General features: G+C 39.5%; 1 long non-coding RNA gene across 1 annotated transcript in view; it reads left to right on the top strand.

Annotated features, from left to right (window-relative positions):
- Positions 1 to 20,825, top strand: part of LOC110260405 — a 59,320-nt gene that overhangs the window by 33,057 nt on the left and 5,438 nt on the right. Inside the window, exons 4-5 of the long non-coding RNA XR_002343651.1 lie at positions 1,891 to 2,001; positions 20,075 to 20,336. This is a non-coding gene — a long non-coding RNA (uncharacterized LOC110260405). The remainder of the gene's footprint in view (positions 1 to 1,890; positions 2,002 to 20,074; positions 20,337 to 20,825) is intronic.

Raw genomic sequence — 20,825 nt, 5'->3', positions numbered from 1 at the left:
TGGTCCTGTCCTAACATTGGAAATTAAATGGTGATTATGTTTCTAATATCTTTTAATATGCTTTCTGAATTGTCTACCTGAGAGTGGAGTTATACAGTCAGTGTTTTCTATGCTATTACTTTATATTGTAACCTAATTTTGTTCTCCATGCAATTTTTTATAATGATAACCAAAACAATAGTCTTTATAATGTTTTATAATTTTGAAAGGACTTTCACATACACTCCTCTCAGTAGGCGATAAATAGATTATTCTTCCAGACTGAAAAATCCTCAAATCCAGAAATATTATCAGAGTTGTTTAAGTTCATGCTTTTGAACCTGCCAGATAGGGGCTGGTACATAATTTCCTGATTCTTTTGCCAATGCTATTTCCACTTATTCATGTTCTAATAAATATGTATGGATCACCTATTATGTGTCGGGTGTTGTGCTGGGTGCTGGAGGATCTGCTACAAATGCAGTGTAGTTTATGAGGCCAAAGGAGAAGGCAGGATAATGGCAGGTTAGTGCCAACCTTCCTGCTGGAATCTGAAGTTCAAGGCAAAGCATCTGGAATAGAATGGAATGTAGTAAGGGTAAGTTAGTTCCCAAAGTGGTTTGTGTCCATTTGTCATTCTGACTGGCCCTGTATCAGTAGGATTATCCACTACAAAAGAGCAACATCAGCCAAACAGGGTAAGAAGCCTGGAAGTGTGGAGTGTGGTCTTTAACAATGCAATCAAAGAAGTAGGGTCAATCTCACCTCTAGTTCTACCATCGTTTCTTTTCTTTTTTTCTCTTCTCTCTTTTCTTTTTTTAAATGATTTTAATTTTTTTCCATTATAGTTGGTTTATAGTGTTCTGCCAATTTTCTACTGTACCGCCAAGCAACCCATTCCCACATACATATATACATTATTTTTCTTGCTTTATCCTCCATCATGTTCCATCATAAGTGACTATATATGGTTCCCTGTGCTATACATCAGGATCTCATTGCTTATCCATTCCAAATGCAATAGTTTGCCTCTATTAACCCCAGATTCCCAGTCCATCCCACTCCCTCCCCCTCCCCCTTAGCAACCACCACTCTGTTCTTCAAGTCCATGAGTTTCTTTTCTGTGGAAAGATTTATTTGTGCCATATATTAGACTCCATATATAAGTGATATCATATGGTATTTGTCTTTCTCTTTCTGACTTAGTATGAGTCTCTCGTTCCATCCATGTTGCTGCAAATGGCAATATTTTGTTCTTTTTTATGGCTGAGTAGTATTCCACTGTGTGTGTGTGTGTCTCTCTCTCTCTATATGTGTGTGTATATAACATCTTAATCCATTCATTTTTTGATGGACATTTAGGTTATTTCCTTTTTTATATTTTTTTTCTTTTTACAGCTGCACATGCAGTATATGGAAGTTTCTGTATTAGGGGTCGAACCAGAGCTGCAGCTGCTGGTCTACACCACAGCTACAGTAACACTGGATGCCAGCGGCATCTGTGACCTATGCCACAGCCTGAAGCAATGCCAGATCCTTAACCCACTAAGCAAGGCTAGGGATTGAACCCACACCCTCATGGATACTATGTTGAGTTATTAACCTGCTAAGCCACAACAGGAACTCTTACCATCTTTTCCAATGCTTGAAAAAGCTCTGGGGCCACAGACCTATGTATTGCTAAGACTGGTTCCTTCCAGCCATTGCTTAATTACGTCTCATAGTGTAGATGATTTGACCTTTTCAAACATGTGGGGCTGAGTATCATAGGGCTCTTACCAAAGCTCAACGGCAGTCTTCAGGCAGAAAGTCCTTCCTTTAGCAAACTGGTATTTCCCTCCCTCTTTTTTTTTTTTTTTTTTTTTTTTTTTGGGATTCTTAGCTATTCACTGGTTCATCCTTCTCTTTTAGGACATGACTGAAAAGAGCAAGGGGTTAGCAGATGCCAATTTTATGGAGAATTTCTTCCATATCATCTAACATTATCTTGGTGTTGCCTGCTCTGCATTCTGCATCCAGCAGGTGAGTAGTGTGACCAAATGTCTCACCAGTGTATTTTCTTTTTCTCTTTCCTTTTACAGCTGCACCTGTGACGTAAGAAAGCTGTTGGGCTATGGGTCAAATTGGAGCTGCAGATGTGGCCTATGCCACAGCCACAGCAACACTGGATCTGAGTTGCTTCTGCCACCTATGCTGCAACTTGCAGCAAAGCCAGATCCTTAAGCCACTGAGCAGGGCCAGGGATGGAACCTGCATCCTCAGAGAGACAATGTCGAGTCCTTAACCTGCTGAACCACAATGGAACTTCAGTATTTTAAAGGCTAACAGCTTTCTAGTTCTCAGTGAGCTAGTTTCTAATTTTTACTTCCAGTTATCAGATTCTGAGTTATTTGCAACTGAGATGGCTGTGAATAACATACATATGACCAATGCCCTACAAAGACCCAGCCTTATATTAAAATAAAGAGAATAAAACAGAAGAGAGAGCATTACTTCTATGTTATGAGTTGGAACTGAGCTATAAGAATTTCTAACAAAATGGGATGTAGACGACAAAATGGGTTTAGAATGGGCACTGTAAGCCTAGTACCTGCCTCAGATGTTCAGCATCTGAACCACTTTCTTATGTTCCCATTATTTCTTGTGGTTCCTTGCGGAAGCAGAGCTCTATCAACAAGATCCATCCACCCAAGACATAAAACTGAACGTTAGTGATATGAAGAGATGAGGACAGTGCAGAATCCATTCTGGTAAGGGTGGTGGTGACAGTAGTAGCAGTAATGGAGTGATTTGTACCCATTTCCCAGAGACAATAGACAGAAGCAACAGTTCTGGCAAAGAGCATCCAGGCCCAACATTCTAGTGTCTATGATGAGAACTGCTGTGATTGGTACCTGGGATGGTGGCAGTTGCATCCTCCAAGGATAGGTGCTGCAGCACAATTTAGGGCATTGTTCTGATCTGGGAGAGACAGCAGTGAGTGATATCTTTGAGCAAGTTTTTAATTGAACTCACTTCAAGCTATCAAGAATTGAATGGAACATGATGGAAGATAATGTGAGAAAAAGAATGTGTGTGTGTGTATATATGAAATTGGGTCACTTTGCTCTACACCAGAAATTGACAGAACATTGTGAACCAACTATAATAAAAAAATTAAAAAAAAATGAACCTGGGCAGCCTGGGTGAAAACTAGGAACACTAGCCACTAGGCCATCAGTAGTTAGTGGCTAAAAGCAGAAATGCTCTGATTCTTGCCCCGCTTTGAAAGCAAGATTGTTTCAAGGAGGCAAAGACTGTAAAACCGGGCCAAAGTTTATTATTATAAGCATAGCACACATGGGAGAGCACAGAGGGAAGCAGTTTAGAAGCAAAACAGCACACTTGAGAGAACTGTGGGTGCCCCTACTAGTGAGAAGCTTGCTAAAGAGGTGGATTAAATCACTTATATAGGGGCAGTTCTTCCTTGGTTTTCCTTTGGCCAATTATCTTTTATTTCTCACATGATCCAGGACCCTCTCTGATAGACATGTGCATCTTTTAGCAGAGATGGATTCCAGCAGGGAGTTTAGAGGAGGTTAGCACAACCTATTATGGTCTAGCATCTCCCCCCTTTTTGGCCCCAAGAAGTCTTTCTGCACATGTGTAGTTGGGGAGGTCTTCTTGACCTTATGAGTGATTGATGTGGTGGTCTTATCTTTTCACTCCAGCAGAGCTCTGCTCCTGCCATTAACTTTCTCCTTGAAGTGTCAAAGGGAGGCAATTTACTCAGCCTAGCAAATCCCAGCTGTTCTCAGCCTAGAAGCCCATCTACCTCCTACCTCAGTTCCTGGTTCCCTGATTTCATTCTCTGGTCATTCTAGGCATTCTGTGAATTTTCCCAACATTGTTGAATGAACTCTGATTCTACTTAAATTAAACAGGGTTAATTCAGCCTTTTGCAGTGTGGCACTCTGGGAAAAGGATTAGTATAGCTTTGGTGGCTTCTAGAATGTAAAGGACCAAGGAGGACGGGGAAGAGTGAATCATGACTCTTGTTCCAAAGCCAGGTAACTACAAATGATAGTATAGTTAAATTAAGTTCTAATAGGGATAAACATAGAACTACCATTTGATCCAGCAATCCCACTCCTGGGCATCTATCCAGAGAAAACCACGACTTGCAAAGACACATGTACTCCAATGTTCATTGCAGCACTATTTACAAAGCCAAGACATGGAAACAACCTAAATGTCCATCGAGAGAGGAGTGGATCCAGAAGATGTGGTACATATACACAATGGAATATTACTCAGCCATCAAAAAGAACGAAATACCAGCATTTTCAGCAACATGGATGGACCTAGAAACTATCATGCTAAGTGAAGTCAGCCATACAATGAGACACCAACATCAAATGCTTTCACTGACATGTGGAATCTGAAAAAAGGACAGATGGAACTTCTTTGCAGAACAGATGCTGACTCACAGACATTGAAAAACTTATGGTCTCTGGAGGAGACAGTTTGGGGGGTGGGGGGATGTGCTTGGGCTGTGGGATGGAAATCCTGTGAAATCAGATTGTTATGATCATTATACAACTACAGATGTGATAAATTCATTTGAATAATAAAAAATTTAAAAAAGTTCTAATAGGGAGAAACATGGGGTAGAAACTGTCAAGTTGAGCATGATTGTTTTGGGACATCTGAATGGAAAAAATCTAGCAGATTGGTAGTGAGAAGTGCCAAGAATTTGTAAGAGAAGTTAGAGTTAAGTACATAATGAACCTGAGCTTGACCTTACTTAGAAAGTTTATGTGAGGGAGTTCCCTGTGGTACAGCTGGTTAAAGATCTGATATTGTTGCTGCAGTACTTGAGTCACTGCTGTAGCATCCCCAGCCTGGGAATTTCCATATGCTATGGGCATGGCCAAGAAAAAGTTTATGTTTGATTAGAAGAATGATGAGAATAATAGAGTACACTTAATTAAAATGATCTTCACTTTGGGTTTTGATTGAAACAGCAAGCAAAGTTTATATGAAATCAGGATACAGGTAAATGAATGAATCCAAGTCTCAGATGCCTTTTCACTTCCTTTTGGAGGTGAGTCCATAATTCAGGGGCCAGTGAAGCCGTCATGAGAAGAGAAATCCTCCAGGTTAAAGAAAGCTAGAGCAGTGTACACAGTTTTTATGCTGTTAGGCTGGTGTAAGTCTCACGTCAGTGTGCTAGGGTCTACCTACCACCATATAAGGCAATCCTGGCTGTGCCACAGTAGTGTACTTTTGTGCCCTGTTTCCTACTGCATCTTTGGGCCTATAGCAGGCCTGGCCCTGGTCCATCAGAGGAGTCTAAGCATTTTGTTTAGCAGAAGTAAACAGATATCCTGACACTAGAAGATAAGACTGCGGTAATCAGCTTAGAACCTTGTTGAAGCATTAAACACCCATTAATTACAAAGAGCACAAGCGTCGGAGCAAAGAGCATCTCTGTTAAGCTGGCAGGGTCTGTGAGTATTGGACAGCAAAAAAGAGATAGTTGCAGTGACCTCAGGGCTTAATTGTTAGGGATCATAGTTTTTCACTTTGATTCACTAGTGGCATATCTAACGGTATTGCTAGTATTTCCTAAAGAGATAAGTTCTGCAGCTAACTATGATGTCAAGTATAAAGTGTGAAAGAGGACAGTGAAGAGTGTATTCTGAGTTGTCCAACTGGGAGATGGGGTCAGCATACACATGACAGCTCTTCTGGGTGAAAAGACTAGGGGTCAGTAGATTAAAGCTTCTTTCCTGCATATTTTAATGATATTTTGTATGCTTTCCAGAGATGTTTCTTGATTTAATCCCTGGAAAATTGCTTGCATCCTTCAGATCAGCAGAGCAAATTTGAATTGGGTTTCATATTTTGACAGGGGGTATGGGAGAGCTTGGCTGACTATTTATAGTCTGGGTTCAGAGCTAGGCTGCATTTCCCAGATTCCTTTGCAGTTAGATGTGGCCATGTGTGCAGTGGATGTGGGCCATTTCTAGTCCTAACCCAGGGAAACTCTCATTCATGCACTTCTGTGCTCGTGGAAGGAGCCTGGTCTCTAAAGTACCTCAGGGAGAATGCTGCTTACTGACTAAGAATGTCTATATTGGACCATGGGTGAGAAATGAACTTGTGTTGAGCTGCTGAGATGTTTGAGCTTATCTGTTACCCTTACTAATGCAGACTGTTATAAAACTATCAACAGTTTTTAAGGCTTTGTTTTTATTTACCTTGACTGTGAAGTTCAACCAGTGCTTAGAAAATCACAGAGATCTAGTGACACATCTAATTAATCACCTCAAGTTCTTTTTGTCAGAACTGTTTACATTCTTCTCTGACTGCTGGACTCCATTTCTCTGCAAAGTCTTTTATTTTACATCTTTAAGTTCCATTGGTTACTTGAGTTTAATTCTGGAGCATAAGAGAGAAACATGGACCAAAGTTTAATTGGGAAAGTTAACCACCTATATAATGCTTTTTTAACTACAAGTTTATTCAAGGAATATACTTAGAGTGAAAGGATAAACATCCAGTGGCTAAGCTGAGGCTGAGGTTGTCAACACAATTTTTCCACACAGCTGTTATCAAATCACATAGATCTACCCTAAGCTGATGATATATCTGTTTGGCAGACATTTCTTGAATATAAGACTGAACTCTGTGCTTCTTAAACTCAATTTTAGAGAACTAAAGATAGCAGTCTATGTATTCCACTAGACCAAAGACTAACAAACTTTTAATGGAAACAGCCAGAGGTAAATATTTTAGGTTTTGTGTGCCAAACATTCTCCGTTGCAACTTCTCAACTCTGCTCAACTCTCAAAAGCAGCCACAGACAATACGTAGACAAATGGGTGCAACCATGCTCCAAGAATTTTCTTCCTAAAAATAGGTAGTGAGGCTTCATTTGCAAACCCCTGGATTGGATGTCCAAATTTTATATTTGGATTAAGCTGCACCATCAAGGGGGCATTTCTTTGGAATCAGGTTTACTGAATTGTGCTTTGATCTTACATACTCAGCTTGCCCTGAAGGGCATTGTAAGAAGCACTTGTCTTCTTGATCATGTTTCTTGATCATAGGGAACGTAACTACCACAGGATGCAGTGCCTCCTTTAGGGTGATCTGCAGGAGGAAAGCAGTGACTCCCCTGAGTACCTAGGAGATCCAATCTATGGATAAAGTAAATCTTAGACATGATTATTTCTTTGCTTTGATGGCAAAGAAAGTCAAGGGGCTGCAGCCTTCCAGCAATCATGCACGCCATCTGTACTGATGCCATCCTTGCCTTTATCTTGAGCATTTGCTGAATACACTGTGATGGATGCTGGATTACAGGGGAGGACAAGGTAGTTGTGGCTCCGGCCCTTATGAGAGCACATGTTCTCTTCAACTTTATTTTCCATTCTTTATTATTTAAATAATATACTTACTTTTATTTTTATATGTTATTTTTTTTTGCTTTTTAGGGCTGCACTCATGGCATATGGAAGTTCCCAGGCTAGGGATCTAATCAGAAGTGCAGCTGCCATCCTACACCACAGCCACAACAATACCAGATTTGAGCTGTGTCTGTGACCTACATCACAGCTCATGGCAATGCCAGATCCCCGACCCATTGAGCGAGGCCAGGGATTGAACCCACATCCTCACGGATACTAGTTGGATTCATTTCTGCTGCACCACAATGGGAACTCCAACATACTTACTTTAAAAAATTTTTTGGATTCTATACGTCTATGTGAGATGCATGAAATTCTCATTTGGAGTGAGGGAAGGTTTGTGGTCAGACAAATGATCTGTTTTATATGCCATAGAATGGGATGGACTCTCGTCTACTGCTTTCCATTTGCTAAAGTTGATTCCCTAGTTCCCTAGCATTAATAGGACCATTATATCATTGTGCCAACTCTTCTCCTATAAACTGTGGGTCTGAGTCTCAAAAATTTATAATCCACCTAATAAATAGTTAGGTTATGGCATAACTCTTCTATTATTCTCTCGTTAATTATTCCATTCACCTGAGGAAACTATTAAAAGTCACATAAGATCTTGGAAACAATGGGTGGATACCCCCAGTTTTTGATTCTGAGATGATTAATTACATCTGTGCCACATTCTTGCTATGAGTGCCAGGTTTTTAAAGCTCATCTGGAAACTTTATCACAATAAATAAACTAACAAAGGAAGCTATTGAGAAGGAAATTCCAGACTTTGTCAACTTGAATTAAGGGTTCTGAATTTGAGCTACAAATGGGTTTTAGAGAATCCATGAACCAACTATATTATGTGCAAATGTTATACAGTAATGCAATGTAAGTTATTTTCTGGAGAGCGTGTCCATTGTTTCCTTGGTATTCTCAAGAAAAGGAGGTTAAAATGGCCTAAATGATTTCCATCAGTGCTTTTAATTTTTTTAGCTGCACCTGCAGCATGCAGAAGTTCCTGGGCCAAGGATCAAACCCACACCACAGCAGCGACCCAAGCCACTGCAGTGACAGTGCTGGATCCCTAACCCACTGCACCATAAGAGAACTCCACATCAGTGCTTTTTAATGATCCATGCTAAAGTGCTAGTTTCTTCTTTCTTTTAAAAAAATATTAGGTAGATCATTAAACAGATGATAAAATGAATTAGAAAAATAAAATGCTGGATGCTGCAGCAATGTCATATTACTATGTAAGTTTCTAAATGCCTACTCTCAGTTTCTGTCACTGGAGATTAATTGGATATATAAACTGAGGAAAGAAAGTCAAGGATTACTCTGAGAATTCTAGTTTTGGCAGCTGAATAGATGATGATGACAAGAAATCACATGTCAAAGGAGCAAATTTGGGTGGAAAATAATGAGTTTAGTGGGGATATACTAAGTTCAAAGTATACTAAGTTCGAAGTATTTGCATGTCATTCATATGGCTATTACCACAGATTCAGCAATTTCTGTGTATATGTTAGAAACTCAGGCTATAGATAGAAATACTGACCCACAAGTCATCAGTAATGGATGAAGTCATTAGGAAATGGTGCAAAGTGAGGAGGAGAGAAGGTTAAGGATGGTATCCAAAGAATAACAATGTTTAAGGAACTAAAGAGGAGAAGAGACCTTTGGAGAAGTAGGAAGACAAAGTTTGGAATATTATAGAAATTAAAGAATAGAATTTCCAGCAAAGAAATGTACAATTCTACCTAGAGGTCCAGTGAAATATCCAAAAAGAGGATTTGGATATTGACACATCGGAAAAATGCTGGAGGCAAGGAAGAAGCCAAGTTCAGTAATTTGAGGCGTAAAAGGGTCAGGGTGAAAAAACAAACAAACACTTTTCTGGAAGGTTGAGTAAAAATGCTTTTCTACCAAAAATATGCTGTTTGTCAGAAGGAGAGGCAAAGTTAGACTAAGGAGAAGCAACTTGAAGAGAAGGCATGAGAAAGAGCAGCAGCCAATAGCTCACAGGGCCCAGGTCAGCCTGGGGAAAATGGTGCTGGTACTAGTTCTTTTTGCTGCTGTGTGCATGGCTGCATTCTCACCTGTCTCACTGCTTTCTCGATTTACTGGCTGTACTCTACACGGCTGTTAACTGATTAGCTTGTGTCCTGTCACCCTCATGTTTTTGCTGAAACCTAAAAATGAGATGAAGTACATGAGGCTGTTGTGGAAAGTTACCCGATGGGACATTTGAATCTTCTTAGCCTTAAGTCCTGCTTTAGTCTCATCTGTTTGGCTCATGACATGAATTTCTTTTTTCTCTCTTTTTTCCTCCCTTTATTTTCCTTCCTTCCTTCCTTTCCTTTCCTTTCTTTTTTCTTTCTTCTTTTTTTTTTTTTTTTTTTTTGCTTTTTATGGCCACAACTATGGCATATGGAAGTTCCCAGGCTACGGGTCAAATCAGAACTGCAACTGCCCACATATACCATAGCCTCCAGCCTATACCAGAGCCACAGCAACACTGATCCTTAACCCAATGAGCGAGGCCAGGGATGGAAATCGCATCCTCGTGGATACTAGTTGGATTCTTTGTGCTGAGCCACAACAGGAACTCCATGACATGAATTTCTAATGCATTCTGAGCACTTGGGAAGATAGTTATTTTCAAAATTAAATGGACTCAATATTGTCATAGTTTAATATAGAAGCAGGTATAGTGTGGTTAAGGTGAGATTTGGCAAGTTGGCCTCTGTGATAATGCATGCTCTTTTAGTTTCAGAAGACATCATATAATTATTTTGACATGAGTGTTTTTTTTTTTGAGCACCTTTCATCCTCGATAATTTATTTTCATGCCCTAGAATTCCTGCAGAAATAATTCTTTCCATTTAAGGTATCTTAACAGCATATAGCACCCAGTTCATTCCAGCGTATCCTTCATGAGACATTTAAAAGAATCAATGTGAGTGCTAGGGAGAGGCTAATAGCAAAAAAGCAATAGTAGCCCATTGTTTCTAACCATTTGCATCATTTTTTGGCATGTCTATTGACAGCATTCACAGATGAGGCCAGAGATGGAATGGGCTTGGAGCCTACACTGCTTTTAGGCCCTGGCTGAAGCACAGTTTTAAATCACACTCCAAAGTACAATTACCAACAATAAATTTATACATCATAAAGATGGGGGAAAGCAGAAAATGACTTTCAAAAGACAGAGCTCTCTTTAGAGACACAGTCTTCATTACTCCTCGGAAGCCCTCCTGCTTCAGGAAGCTGCCACCCTTGACTTCACTTCATTGCTTCTACTTCCAATGAGTTCAAGTTAACAGACTTCCTTTGACTGTGACTGTTCCTCAGAGAACCAAAATGTTGCTTTATTATTATTTTTTATTGGGGGGGGAGGGGCTGAAGGGCTATAGGGGCTTGGGATAGACCTAATAAGTTTATTCTCCAAAGACCATTCTGATTTCTTATATTCTAAACACACTTGATTATAATCACAAATGGAAAGACAGTGATGCCCTGAGTTGGTGCTGAAGAAAAGCATTGGCAAGACAGAAAAGTCTTCCCCAAACCTAGCGAAACCTAGCTTCATGACTGTGCTTTTTATTTCTCCCAGGAAAGGATAATATAATTGGTCCCTGTAAGACAGTAACTGGTTTGTTCATTCTTGTTCAATAGAAGATGTTTATTTGGGAGCTATGTCTCACAGAATAGACTGGCTTTGAGGTAAAACCTGGGAATAGATTCATTTCTAAATAAATCTTAATAAATACATCAATAAAATGAACACAGTAAAAGGAATGAATAATACAATTAGGAATGTCTTAATTTCATTTATATATGATAATTTACAGATGATAATTATATTAGAACCCATCTTGGGCTGATGTTCTCAAGGGCATCTGTGTGGAAAATGAACACTTGTGAATTAGAGTTTCTGACATGGAATGGAAACAAGAAGCAAGAATATGTTTTCAAATATGAAGTAAAAAATCACCCAGTCCTCTAAAGACCTGACACTGACATTCGTCTTAGTACACAAGAGGGAAAATACGCTGAGGATGGGAAATACAAGAGCTATAACAACAGCTGTGAAGTGTTTGCTATTCTAATGGATGGCTTGTGTGTGAATTTGGCGGGAAAGTAATTTGCAGAATTAAGGCAGCAGCAGAGTGTTAGGTCCTCTTATTTAAAAATGTCAACAGCTCTATGAAAAGAGCAAAGTTTTAGGGATTTTATTTTGCAAGAAGCCAATGTAGTAGCTGTAAAAATAATGTCACCAAAATGAAATGCATTAAAGAATGTGAGCAGCACAGGTTGGTACATTAAGCCAACCAGTCCTGAAAAGGGTAATGTCCTGTTTGAATGACAGGCAAAGGAATTCGAAGGAAAACAGCCATTGTTTTTGTTGTGGTTGTTGTAGCTGCTTGTCATTTTTTAAGACAATATTAAGCTAAGGCAGTTTTTAAAACTTATTTTGAATATCATTTTATACAGTTGTCAATCTGGACTATTCACTCATTCCTTCATGGATTTTAAATGATATATTCGTATGTCAGAGAAGCTGGTCAAAGCAGAAAAAAGTAACCTGTACTTTAACTAGTGAGCCCTCGTAAGGCATCCTTGCACATTAAGATGGAAAGATATATAAAAAGCACTTGATAAAATTATAAGAACTTGTATTTAAACTTAATTTTCTCTCCAAGTGCAGTTAGCATCATTTTTTTCCCCCACTGGTCTCTAACATACTATTTTTGAGGAAGGGAAAAAAAAATGTTTTTGCTACCATGGCAACAGTATCCTTCCTTTGCTTTCCATCACAAACCATAGTTTCTGAGCATAACTAGGAAAATTGAAATGTGGGGAGCTCAAAATGATAAGGCCAAGCATGGTAAGCATTCATCTAAATGAATATCTGTGTCATTGTTCTTACGCTCACGGTAAGACTGAAATTTCAAGGTCAACATGTTCGTTCATAGTTTTCATAGTGGCACTCATAAAAGATTATTGCCACTTACTGGGCAGCTACTCTTTTCACTAAATGTCTTATTAGCATGATTTTCCAAAGATGATAGGAAATTAAAACACTCCATAGTACTGTTTATTTTATGGTGTTGAGGAAATGTAATACAAAGAAAGGGCACACATTCTAGTCAGTTTTAGAAAAGAAATGATCTGCTACTTGACCCAGAGTGTGTTCTGGGGGAGGGAGAATAGTGAAGGCTTAGACAGAGAAACTGATGGAGCTTCCTTCTATTATTTGTTTCAGGGGTGATTCTGAAATGGTGCTTCTCTCTGTGGTGCCCTTGCAATGACAGTATTCTTTTTATTTTCCTTGATCTTTCACAGCCTGTGGATATTTCAGCTTGCAAGGTAAAATACGTTCTTGCTCCATGGCCAGCTTTTAAAATCCTCTCTGGCTCTGCTATGACACCAGATAAAAACAACAGAGCCTCTGCTGCCCTTTGGATCTGCCTCACACTTCTTCTCTCTTCAGCTTTTCCTTAATCTTTGTCTATATTGACTTGAGATCTGGAACCTCTTTGCCTAACCGTATTTGGATGGCCAGTTGGATTCCAAACTGGCTAGCCAGCCCTGACATGGCATTTGCCTCAAGTAATTGCGTTTAGGGGACATATACAGGGCATGATCTTGGGGATACTTCAGTGTTCTTTCTAAGCCTTTGGGGTACCATGCTGCTGGGCTGTGCTGGGCTCTCTGGGTCCAGCTTGTCCATGGAGAAGTATAGAGAAATGTTCTTATGGGCCGCAGACTGACTGGATCTCACAGCAGATTTGCTTTCCTAAGAAGATTATTGTATATTTTTTCTGCCTTGTCCAGGGCTCATCTTACAATCTGTGGCAAATTCAAGGCTGCATCACTGTCGGAACTGATGAACCCCGGAGTAATAAATTGGTGTTTACTTTCTTGTCCTTTATTATACTCAGGGTTCAAAATAATCATTCAGTTTCACTTTAGTATAATTACATGTCCAGGGAGAAGTTTGTTGTTCTTAACTATTGAATTGATTTTCTGTGGCAGAATTAAAGGAGGACAGGGTGCTGGTTTGAAAATTTTGGTCCTATGGCAGCAGAAATTAGCTCTTTACATGCTTTACATGGCAGCTTTAATGGGCCTAGTTAAATCTATAGGAAAGGATCTAGTGTCAAAACACCCTCAGCTTTGGGTCATCTCAAAGCTTTGCCACGCCTATATTTTCTAGGCATGTATCACTTTGGATAAATTACTAAACTCTTCTAAAATGGAGAGTGAATGCTTATGCCAGGCTAATCTGAGATGCAAATGATATAAGCACACTAGAGCTGTGCCTAGCACAAAGGACATATTTAGACATTGCTTTTCTCTCTCTAATAGGACTGAATGGGGCTTGAGTGGAGTTGCAGAGTAATTGTGTGTTGATATGCTTCTTCTCTTCCTATCAGAGTATCCTCCATTTAATAAACTCTACTTCATCCAAGACTGAGCCTTGCATGTAGAAGATAGTCAAATAATATTGGTTTGATTAAAAAAAAGGAAACAAAATTGATTTTTAATTTTCACATCAAACTTAGGTAGCTGTGGAACCTAAAAAAAAAAAAAAAAAAAATGTGATACTAGAGCCTGAAAAAATGAACAGGCTGGGGACCTTGAATTCCTCCTCCATTGGCCTTATCACTCTGAGGTGGAAGGGGGCATGTCTGAAATGCGAAATGGCTGGCCTGTGGCACAGCCAATCCGTTCCTTTCAGTATCCTCAGAATTGATGTGAGTTGCAGCCAGATCAATTTGACTGTGGCTATTGGTATCGATTGTGTAGATGGAGAAAAAGAATGGATTTGCCATGTCACAAAATAGTTCGTTTGCCTCTTCCAGATACTATATAGTCTAGAAAAAATTGCACAGTGGTGGGAGTCAGGACACAAGGCCTCCTATTCTGGTCCCTTCTTATCTTCATCTCATCCTGTGTCACCACCAGCTAGACTCTTCCACGTAGAGGCTCCCAAGGAGCTCTTGCACATATTCCTGGACTCATCTTTTTCTCTCTGAAATTACTTCCTACTGGTCCTTATGAAGTCAAGCAGAACCCTCTGGCTCCCCTCTTCACCAAGTACAAAGGGCCCTCCATGTCCCCTGATTCTTCTTTGCAGAAAAGCTAAAGTCTTCCTCGCCTCCTTGAGCCAAAAGAGAACAGGCTTAAGAAGTTGATGATTAGGACAGTAGAGTCACAGGCATTCTTGAGTTGTTTTACGGATACTTTAACTGACACTAGAGGAAAAAGGCAAACTACTTAGTGACCAGACTATAGCCATGACAAACTGCTCCATCTTGGGCAGTGCAGAACCTATGGCTAGCACAATTCCAAAGAACTGGCCTTGAGGGAATAGGATTAACAGTATTGTACATAATTATCTATTTCTTGGTGGACATCAAAATATTTTTAGCTTGTTCTTCTTATATGTGTAAGTGGATAACTAAAATTGTCAGCAAGGAGAGATGTCAGCATCTTCCATTCTAAGAATACTGTGCTCTATATCAGCATGAAGAAGTTACAGAAAATTGAACTATGCCCATAATCCTATAGAAATGGAATGACTTCTGGAATTTTTTTTTTTTTTTGTCTTTTCTACGGCTGCACTTGCGGCACATGGAGATTCCCAGGCTAGGGGTCTAATCAGAGCTGTAGCCACCGGCCTACACCAGAGCCACAACCATGCCAGATCTGAGTTGAGTCTGCGATCTACACCACAGCTCATGGCAACGCCAGATCCTTAACCCAGTGAGCGAGGCCAGGGATCGAACCTGTAACCTCATGGTTTCTAGTTGGATTTGTTAACCACTGTGCCGCTATGGGAGCCCCAGGAATTTTTTTTTTTTTTACTTTTTAGGGCTGCACTCGCAGCATATGGAATTTTCCCAGGCTAGGGGTCCAATTGGAGCTACAGCTGCCAGGCATAGCCACAGCCACAGCCACAGCAATGCCAGATCTGAGCCACGTCTGTGACCTACACCATAGCTCATAGCAATGCTGGATCCTTAACCCCTGAACAAGGGCAGGGATCGAACACGCAACCTCATGGTTCCTAGTCTGATTTATTTCCGCTGCACCATGACAGCAACTCCACTTCTGGAAATTTTTAGGGGGCCCTTTGCAAGAAATGGCTGTTTGCAGGAAACAGCCCTCTACAGGAGGCCTTTTGTCTTTTCTCTTTAAAGGTATGTTTTAACTAACCTCTGGTCCAAGCACACCTTTCAACTCTTCTGATCACACAATGCATTGCCTAATTTGTTGATTTTGTCCTTAGATTAAAGAAGTAGAAATGTAGAATAAGTAATTGACAGATGATTAGATCATCTCTTCAGCTTCCCTTTCATTAATCTTGCATGTGAACAGGATAGAATCTAAAGAAAGATCACAAGGAGTCAACAAGTCTGCACATAATGGGAGATGGTGACAAGTCAAATCTGACCCCCTACCTCAATGATTAACTCATATTACCTCCCTTTTTCCCTTTAAAAACTTTAATGGCTGAACAGAATATTCTGAGCCAGTTCTGGGATGTGAGTCCATCTTCTCCCCAAGCTGCTGACTTCCTGAGTAAAGGAAGCTTTCTCTTCCTACTAGCGCTCATCTCTTGAGTATTGGCTTTTGAGATGTGAGTAGTAAAACCTGAGTTCATTAACACTTGGTGGTACTATTGTGTAAGTTTGAATGCTCAACATTTTCTTTACTTCCCTCTTTCTTTTGTCTGCATTCTTTTCACCCTCCACCCACCCATTCCCATTCTAATCACGTATAAACTTCATTTTTTTACTTAGGAATATATCTCAAATCCTTCCCACGGTTTTCTACGTCCTATGCCAACCTTCTTGTCTGATCTTGAAAATATTTATTCTACTTGCAATCCTCCTGGACACCACTGTCTGTTTTTTCCTTTAAAATGCTGCTTTGATTATTCCACTCTCTGACTTAGAATCTGCTCCAGCTCTATATATTCCAGCCTATTATAGCAGCTTTAAGAAACTCTTCCACTTGGGTGACTGCAAAAGATGAGCAGTTTACCTTCTGTACCTTCTTGGCAGGTTTGGTATGACAGAGATATAAAGCAGTCCAACAAAATGCATGTTCCTCCTTTAAAGCCTGGAGTTTTCACTGAGAAGTGACAGCTGAGGCGGGACCTACATTTTCCAGTGTCTGCTTAAATCTAGGTTTCGTCATCATCTAATACTTTCCAATGGAGTGTGAGCAGAAGTGGTGTAGTGTTTGCTCCAGGCAAGGTGTTTGAGAAGTGGATATTTGGTCCCTGAATTCTTTCTTCCCTTCTGTTGGCTGGATGAGAAGACTCCGAGGCCTTGTGGGACAGTGGGACTCCAAGATGGAATGACCCTAGTAATCTGAATCATGTGTGGAGGAAAGACACTAACCAGAAATGTCTGCATTGAACTGTTACATGAGCAGGAAAAAAGTGTGATGGTTTTATACTACTGAAATTTTGAGGCTCTCTACCACAACACCTTTACCTCTGACTTTCCATCTTCCTAGAAAACCTTATTCATCCCTCTCTATCCATCTCAGTTTTATCAGTTATAGATTCAACTCAAGCTTCACTGCTATCAAGCTGTCTTCTTTTTTTTTTTTTAATTTTTAGGGCCATACCCCAGGTATGTGGAAGTTCCCAGGCAAGGGGTCCAATCAGAGCTGTAGCTGCTGGCCTATGCCACAACCATAGCAACACCAGATCCGAGCCATGTCTGTGACTGACACCACAGCTGACAGCAACATGGACTCTTAACCCACTGAGCGAGGCCAGGGATTGAATCTGCATCCTCATGGATACTAGTCAGATTCATTTCCGCTGAGCCACAATGGGAATTCCTATTAAACCTTTCTTAATGATCCCAAACCAATTTGTTTTCTTCAGTCTCTGAATTTCTTCACTGCTTATTTTCCACATTGCTAGTTGGTTCTTCTATAGGAATTATCTTTTTCTTTATTCTTACAATGATTATAGAAATGAAGCCTACTATGTCCTTATCACTTGTAGAGCCCAAATTGGAAAACATATGTGTCCTGTTCCTTCAAATTTAGTATGAAGGCAATAAATATGTCTTTTATAGCTCTATCTTCTTCAAAGTGCCTGGTGTGCAGGATATTATTATTTGCTATTGTTTTAGTTTTATTTCTCAGAATTGGGATTTTATTTTTGAGCCTCAATATGCTAATTTAATCAAGCACACTGGACATCTTAATAAGAGTCTGCAATATCTCTGAGGCTGTGGTGTCCAGAATCAGTGAAGGTGCCACTTCTCATGTAGAAGAGGAAGGTCTGTTTGGACCACCTCTGTGGGGTAGGGTGGATAAATTCCCAGAATTCCATCTGCTGGTTGGACTTCTAGGCAGATTTTACCTGAAACCTCCTGGCTAGTAAACAATGAAGATATGGCACTCCCCCATCCTCACAGAAAGATTCCATTTTTTAATAACAGAATATCCATATTCCACCCCCAGCAGGAAACAGGCATTACAACATGAATAGAAAAGTTCAGTTCTTCTAACTTAGACTTCTGAAATATCAGATTGTTTCCCAGCTATTGTCAAAAGCAAAGTAGGAGGTAAGAAACTTGAGAATGTCAAAGAACTAATGCTCCCTGTTTCCTAGTTTTATGATATTTGGACACTAATGCCCTCACATCAAAATGACTAGATAATGACTCTCATTTTCTCTTTATCTTTAATAATATCACTACCTTTTTCTTTTTCCTTTTAATAGATTTTTGTATTTTTACTTTTGTTGTTGGCTGACATTGAAGAATAATTTCTTTTTCTTAAGAACAATCTGAACTTTTGCAGCATAAAGGCTAAGTCTGTTAGGGAAAAAACGCTGTAATTTAATAATGCAGAGGCAAAGCCAAGTAATGTAAGCCTGAGCAATGGGTGAGTTTGAATTTGGATAAACTACATCTCCAGGTAGAGCATTCTTTATTACAGAAATGTCAGAAAGATGTATTTACAATAAAATTGACTAATGGAGAAACGGAATATAAAATAAACTCAGCTTCAGTATAGCTGTATTGGTATAAAACTCTAATAAAAATGGTCAAAAAGAAGACAAGCTTGATTGATGATTAGAGAATTAGAATCAAAGGTAAATTTTAATTCCTCATGTTTTCTTTTTAATCAGGATAACAGCAGCATTGTGGATTAGAGGAAAGTCATTTTGCAGTAATATGATCTAATAGGGCATAAGATGGAAGGATCTTTAAAAAGACAGTTAGCTTTATGCCTAAGAATTAGATGCATTCTAAAATGAATTTTATCCATGATGCAATAAGATGTGTTCCCAACAAAAAAGGAAAAATTAAATTTGAGGAGGAGGAAATTTTTTTCCTCTGAAATATGCTGGACTCAATTTAGTTTATGGCATGGTCTAATCAGAACAGCTAAAAAAAAAAAATCTCATACTGTTTACACAGAATTTTGGAGCCATATTAAATAAAATTGTTTTCTCTTTAACTTGTATAAGTTAAACATTAGAAAAATTAATTTTTTGAAACTAAATTACAAAACAGTGGAGAACAATTGCTACTCAATTGAAAAAACAGAATGCCCTAAGTATCACCATCAAATTATAAACTAGAAAAAGGACAGGAATAGAAAGGGCAATGTTGCTGCTGGTAGATCTGAAATATCATTGTAATTTAGTGGAAAGTTATTGCCTTTTGGTAGAAATCAAGCTATTGTCTCTAACTGATACTTATTAAAGTGAACCAATCTATGTGCTCTGAAGGAAAAAGTTATTTATATTCAAAGCAGTATGTTGAAAATATAGCTTTATCTCTTTGTATGCTTTCTGTAACTTTTTACTAAATGGCTACATTTGCCTTATTTTCTAATCTTTACAAACTAATTACTATATAAGGCACCACAAGACTCAGAAAGAAGACTCAGTCAGCTGCAATTTTTCTTGCTTAAACTGATCTCCAGTACCATAAGGGAAGGCCCACCATTCATTCCTGATCAGTTACTGTCTTTGGTGCTGAAATTTGCATTTTGTGCTTGGGCATCCTCAAAAGACTCTTTTTCTTTTAAAGGTTGCATAGTTTTAGGAGTTCCCATTGTAGTGCAGCTGAAACAAATCTGGCTAGTAACCATGAGGTTGCAGGTAAGATCCCTGACCTTGCTCAATGGGTTAAGGATGTTGCTGTGAGCTGTGGTGTAGTTTGGTGGCTACAGCTCTGATTGGACCCCTGGCCTGGGAACTTTCATATGCTGCAGGTGCAGACCCTAAAAAGCAAAATAAATAAATACAAATTACATATTTTTTAAATGTTAGTGTTCTAGCCCTTGAATCATGGATTTAATATGACCCGTGAGATCTCAGATAACGTGAGGAGAGCCAGGCTTGAAAACCTGAGGAATTCAGGTTTGAACACAAAATTCTTCCAAAAGTTGAATATCTCTAATAAAATATTCAACAGTAAATACTTATTATCTGGATGAGGTTTTTCAAACACTTTTTTTTAAAAACAAAATTCTCTATCAATCAAGATTTAACCACCGAAGCAAAATCTATATATCTCTATCTGTATTCTGTATATAAATACTATGCGTGTGGATGTATAGGTATTTAAACTTTGTTTTTGTTTTTGTTACAGGGAACTGGCTTATGAATTTGTGGGCCTGGTTCAACAAGGCTGTTGTCTTCACATCTTATGCTGGGGCTTGATGTCCACAGTGGGCCTATAGGAAGGGAGGCTCACGAGCAGGCTGGAACCCCCAGAATGAACTCAAATCCTGTTTGCTCCTGTTGGCTTTGACTTTACCGATGAGTATGTCCTGCAGAAGCTGGGGCCCTTCATCAGAGGGTTAAACCCAGGCACCTGGCCGCAGAGTTGAAGACACTGAAGGAGGATCCAGGTAGGTAATCCAGTTGCGGGCCTGGATGTTGTCTGACATCAACCAAGTGAGTCAGCAGATCGGCAACGACGTGTGTCAGCTGCAGAATGGCTGCATTGTTCCTGCTCTTCTTTTGTTCACCCAAGCAGTTCAACTGGAGAACAAGTAAGTCCCTTTATTAGGAGCTGAAAGAACAGAGCAAGGAGACTGACTGGTCCTAGACGAAACAAAGAGGAATGTGAGCTTCTTAATATAAGGGAATGTAACTGTGGTTTATGGTCTTAACACAACATTTACTGACATCTCACAGTGACATGTTTAGTATTCGTCTCACATCTCTCGAGCAGCTCACGTGGAACATTCCCCTTCATTTTTGCTCATGATTGTCGTATCTGTTGTTCTCTAACTCTCACCTCAACATTTCATCAGTCGCTAGAGCATGTGAATTCTAGCATGTTCCTACATCCTTTTGATGAGTGGAGTGTAAAATATTTGACAAAATTTATGACT

This window comes from Sus scrofa, chromosome 1 (genome assembly GCF_000003025.6).
Source record: "Sus scrofa isolate TJ Tabasco breed Duroc chromosome 1, Sscrofa11.1, whole genome shotgun sequence".
Classification (NCBI taxonomy): Eukaryota; Metazoa; Chordata; class Mammalia; order Artiodactyla; family Suidae; genus Sus; species Sus scrofa.
Note: the sequence above shows the minus strand (reverse complement) of the source record. Positions and strands in the feature narration are given on the sequence as shown.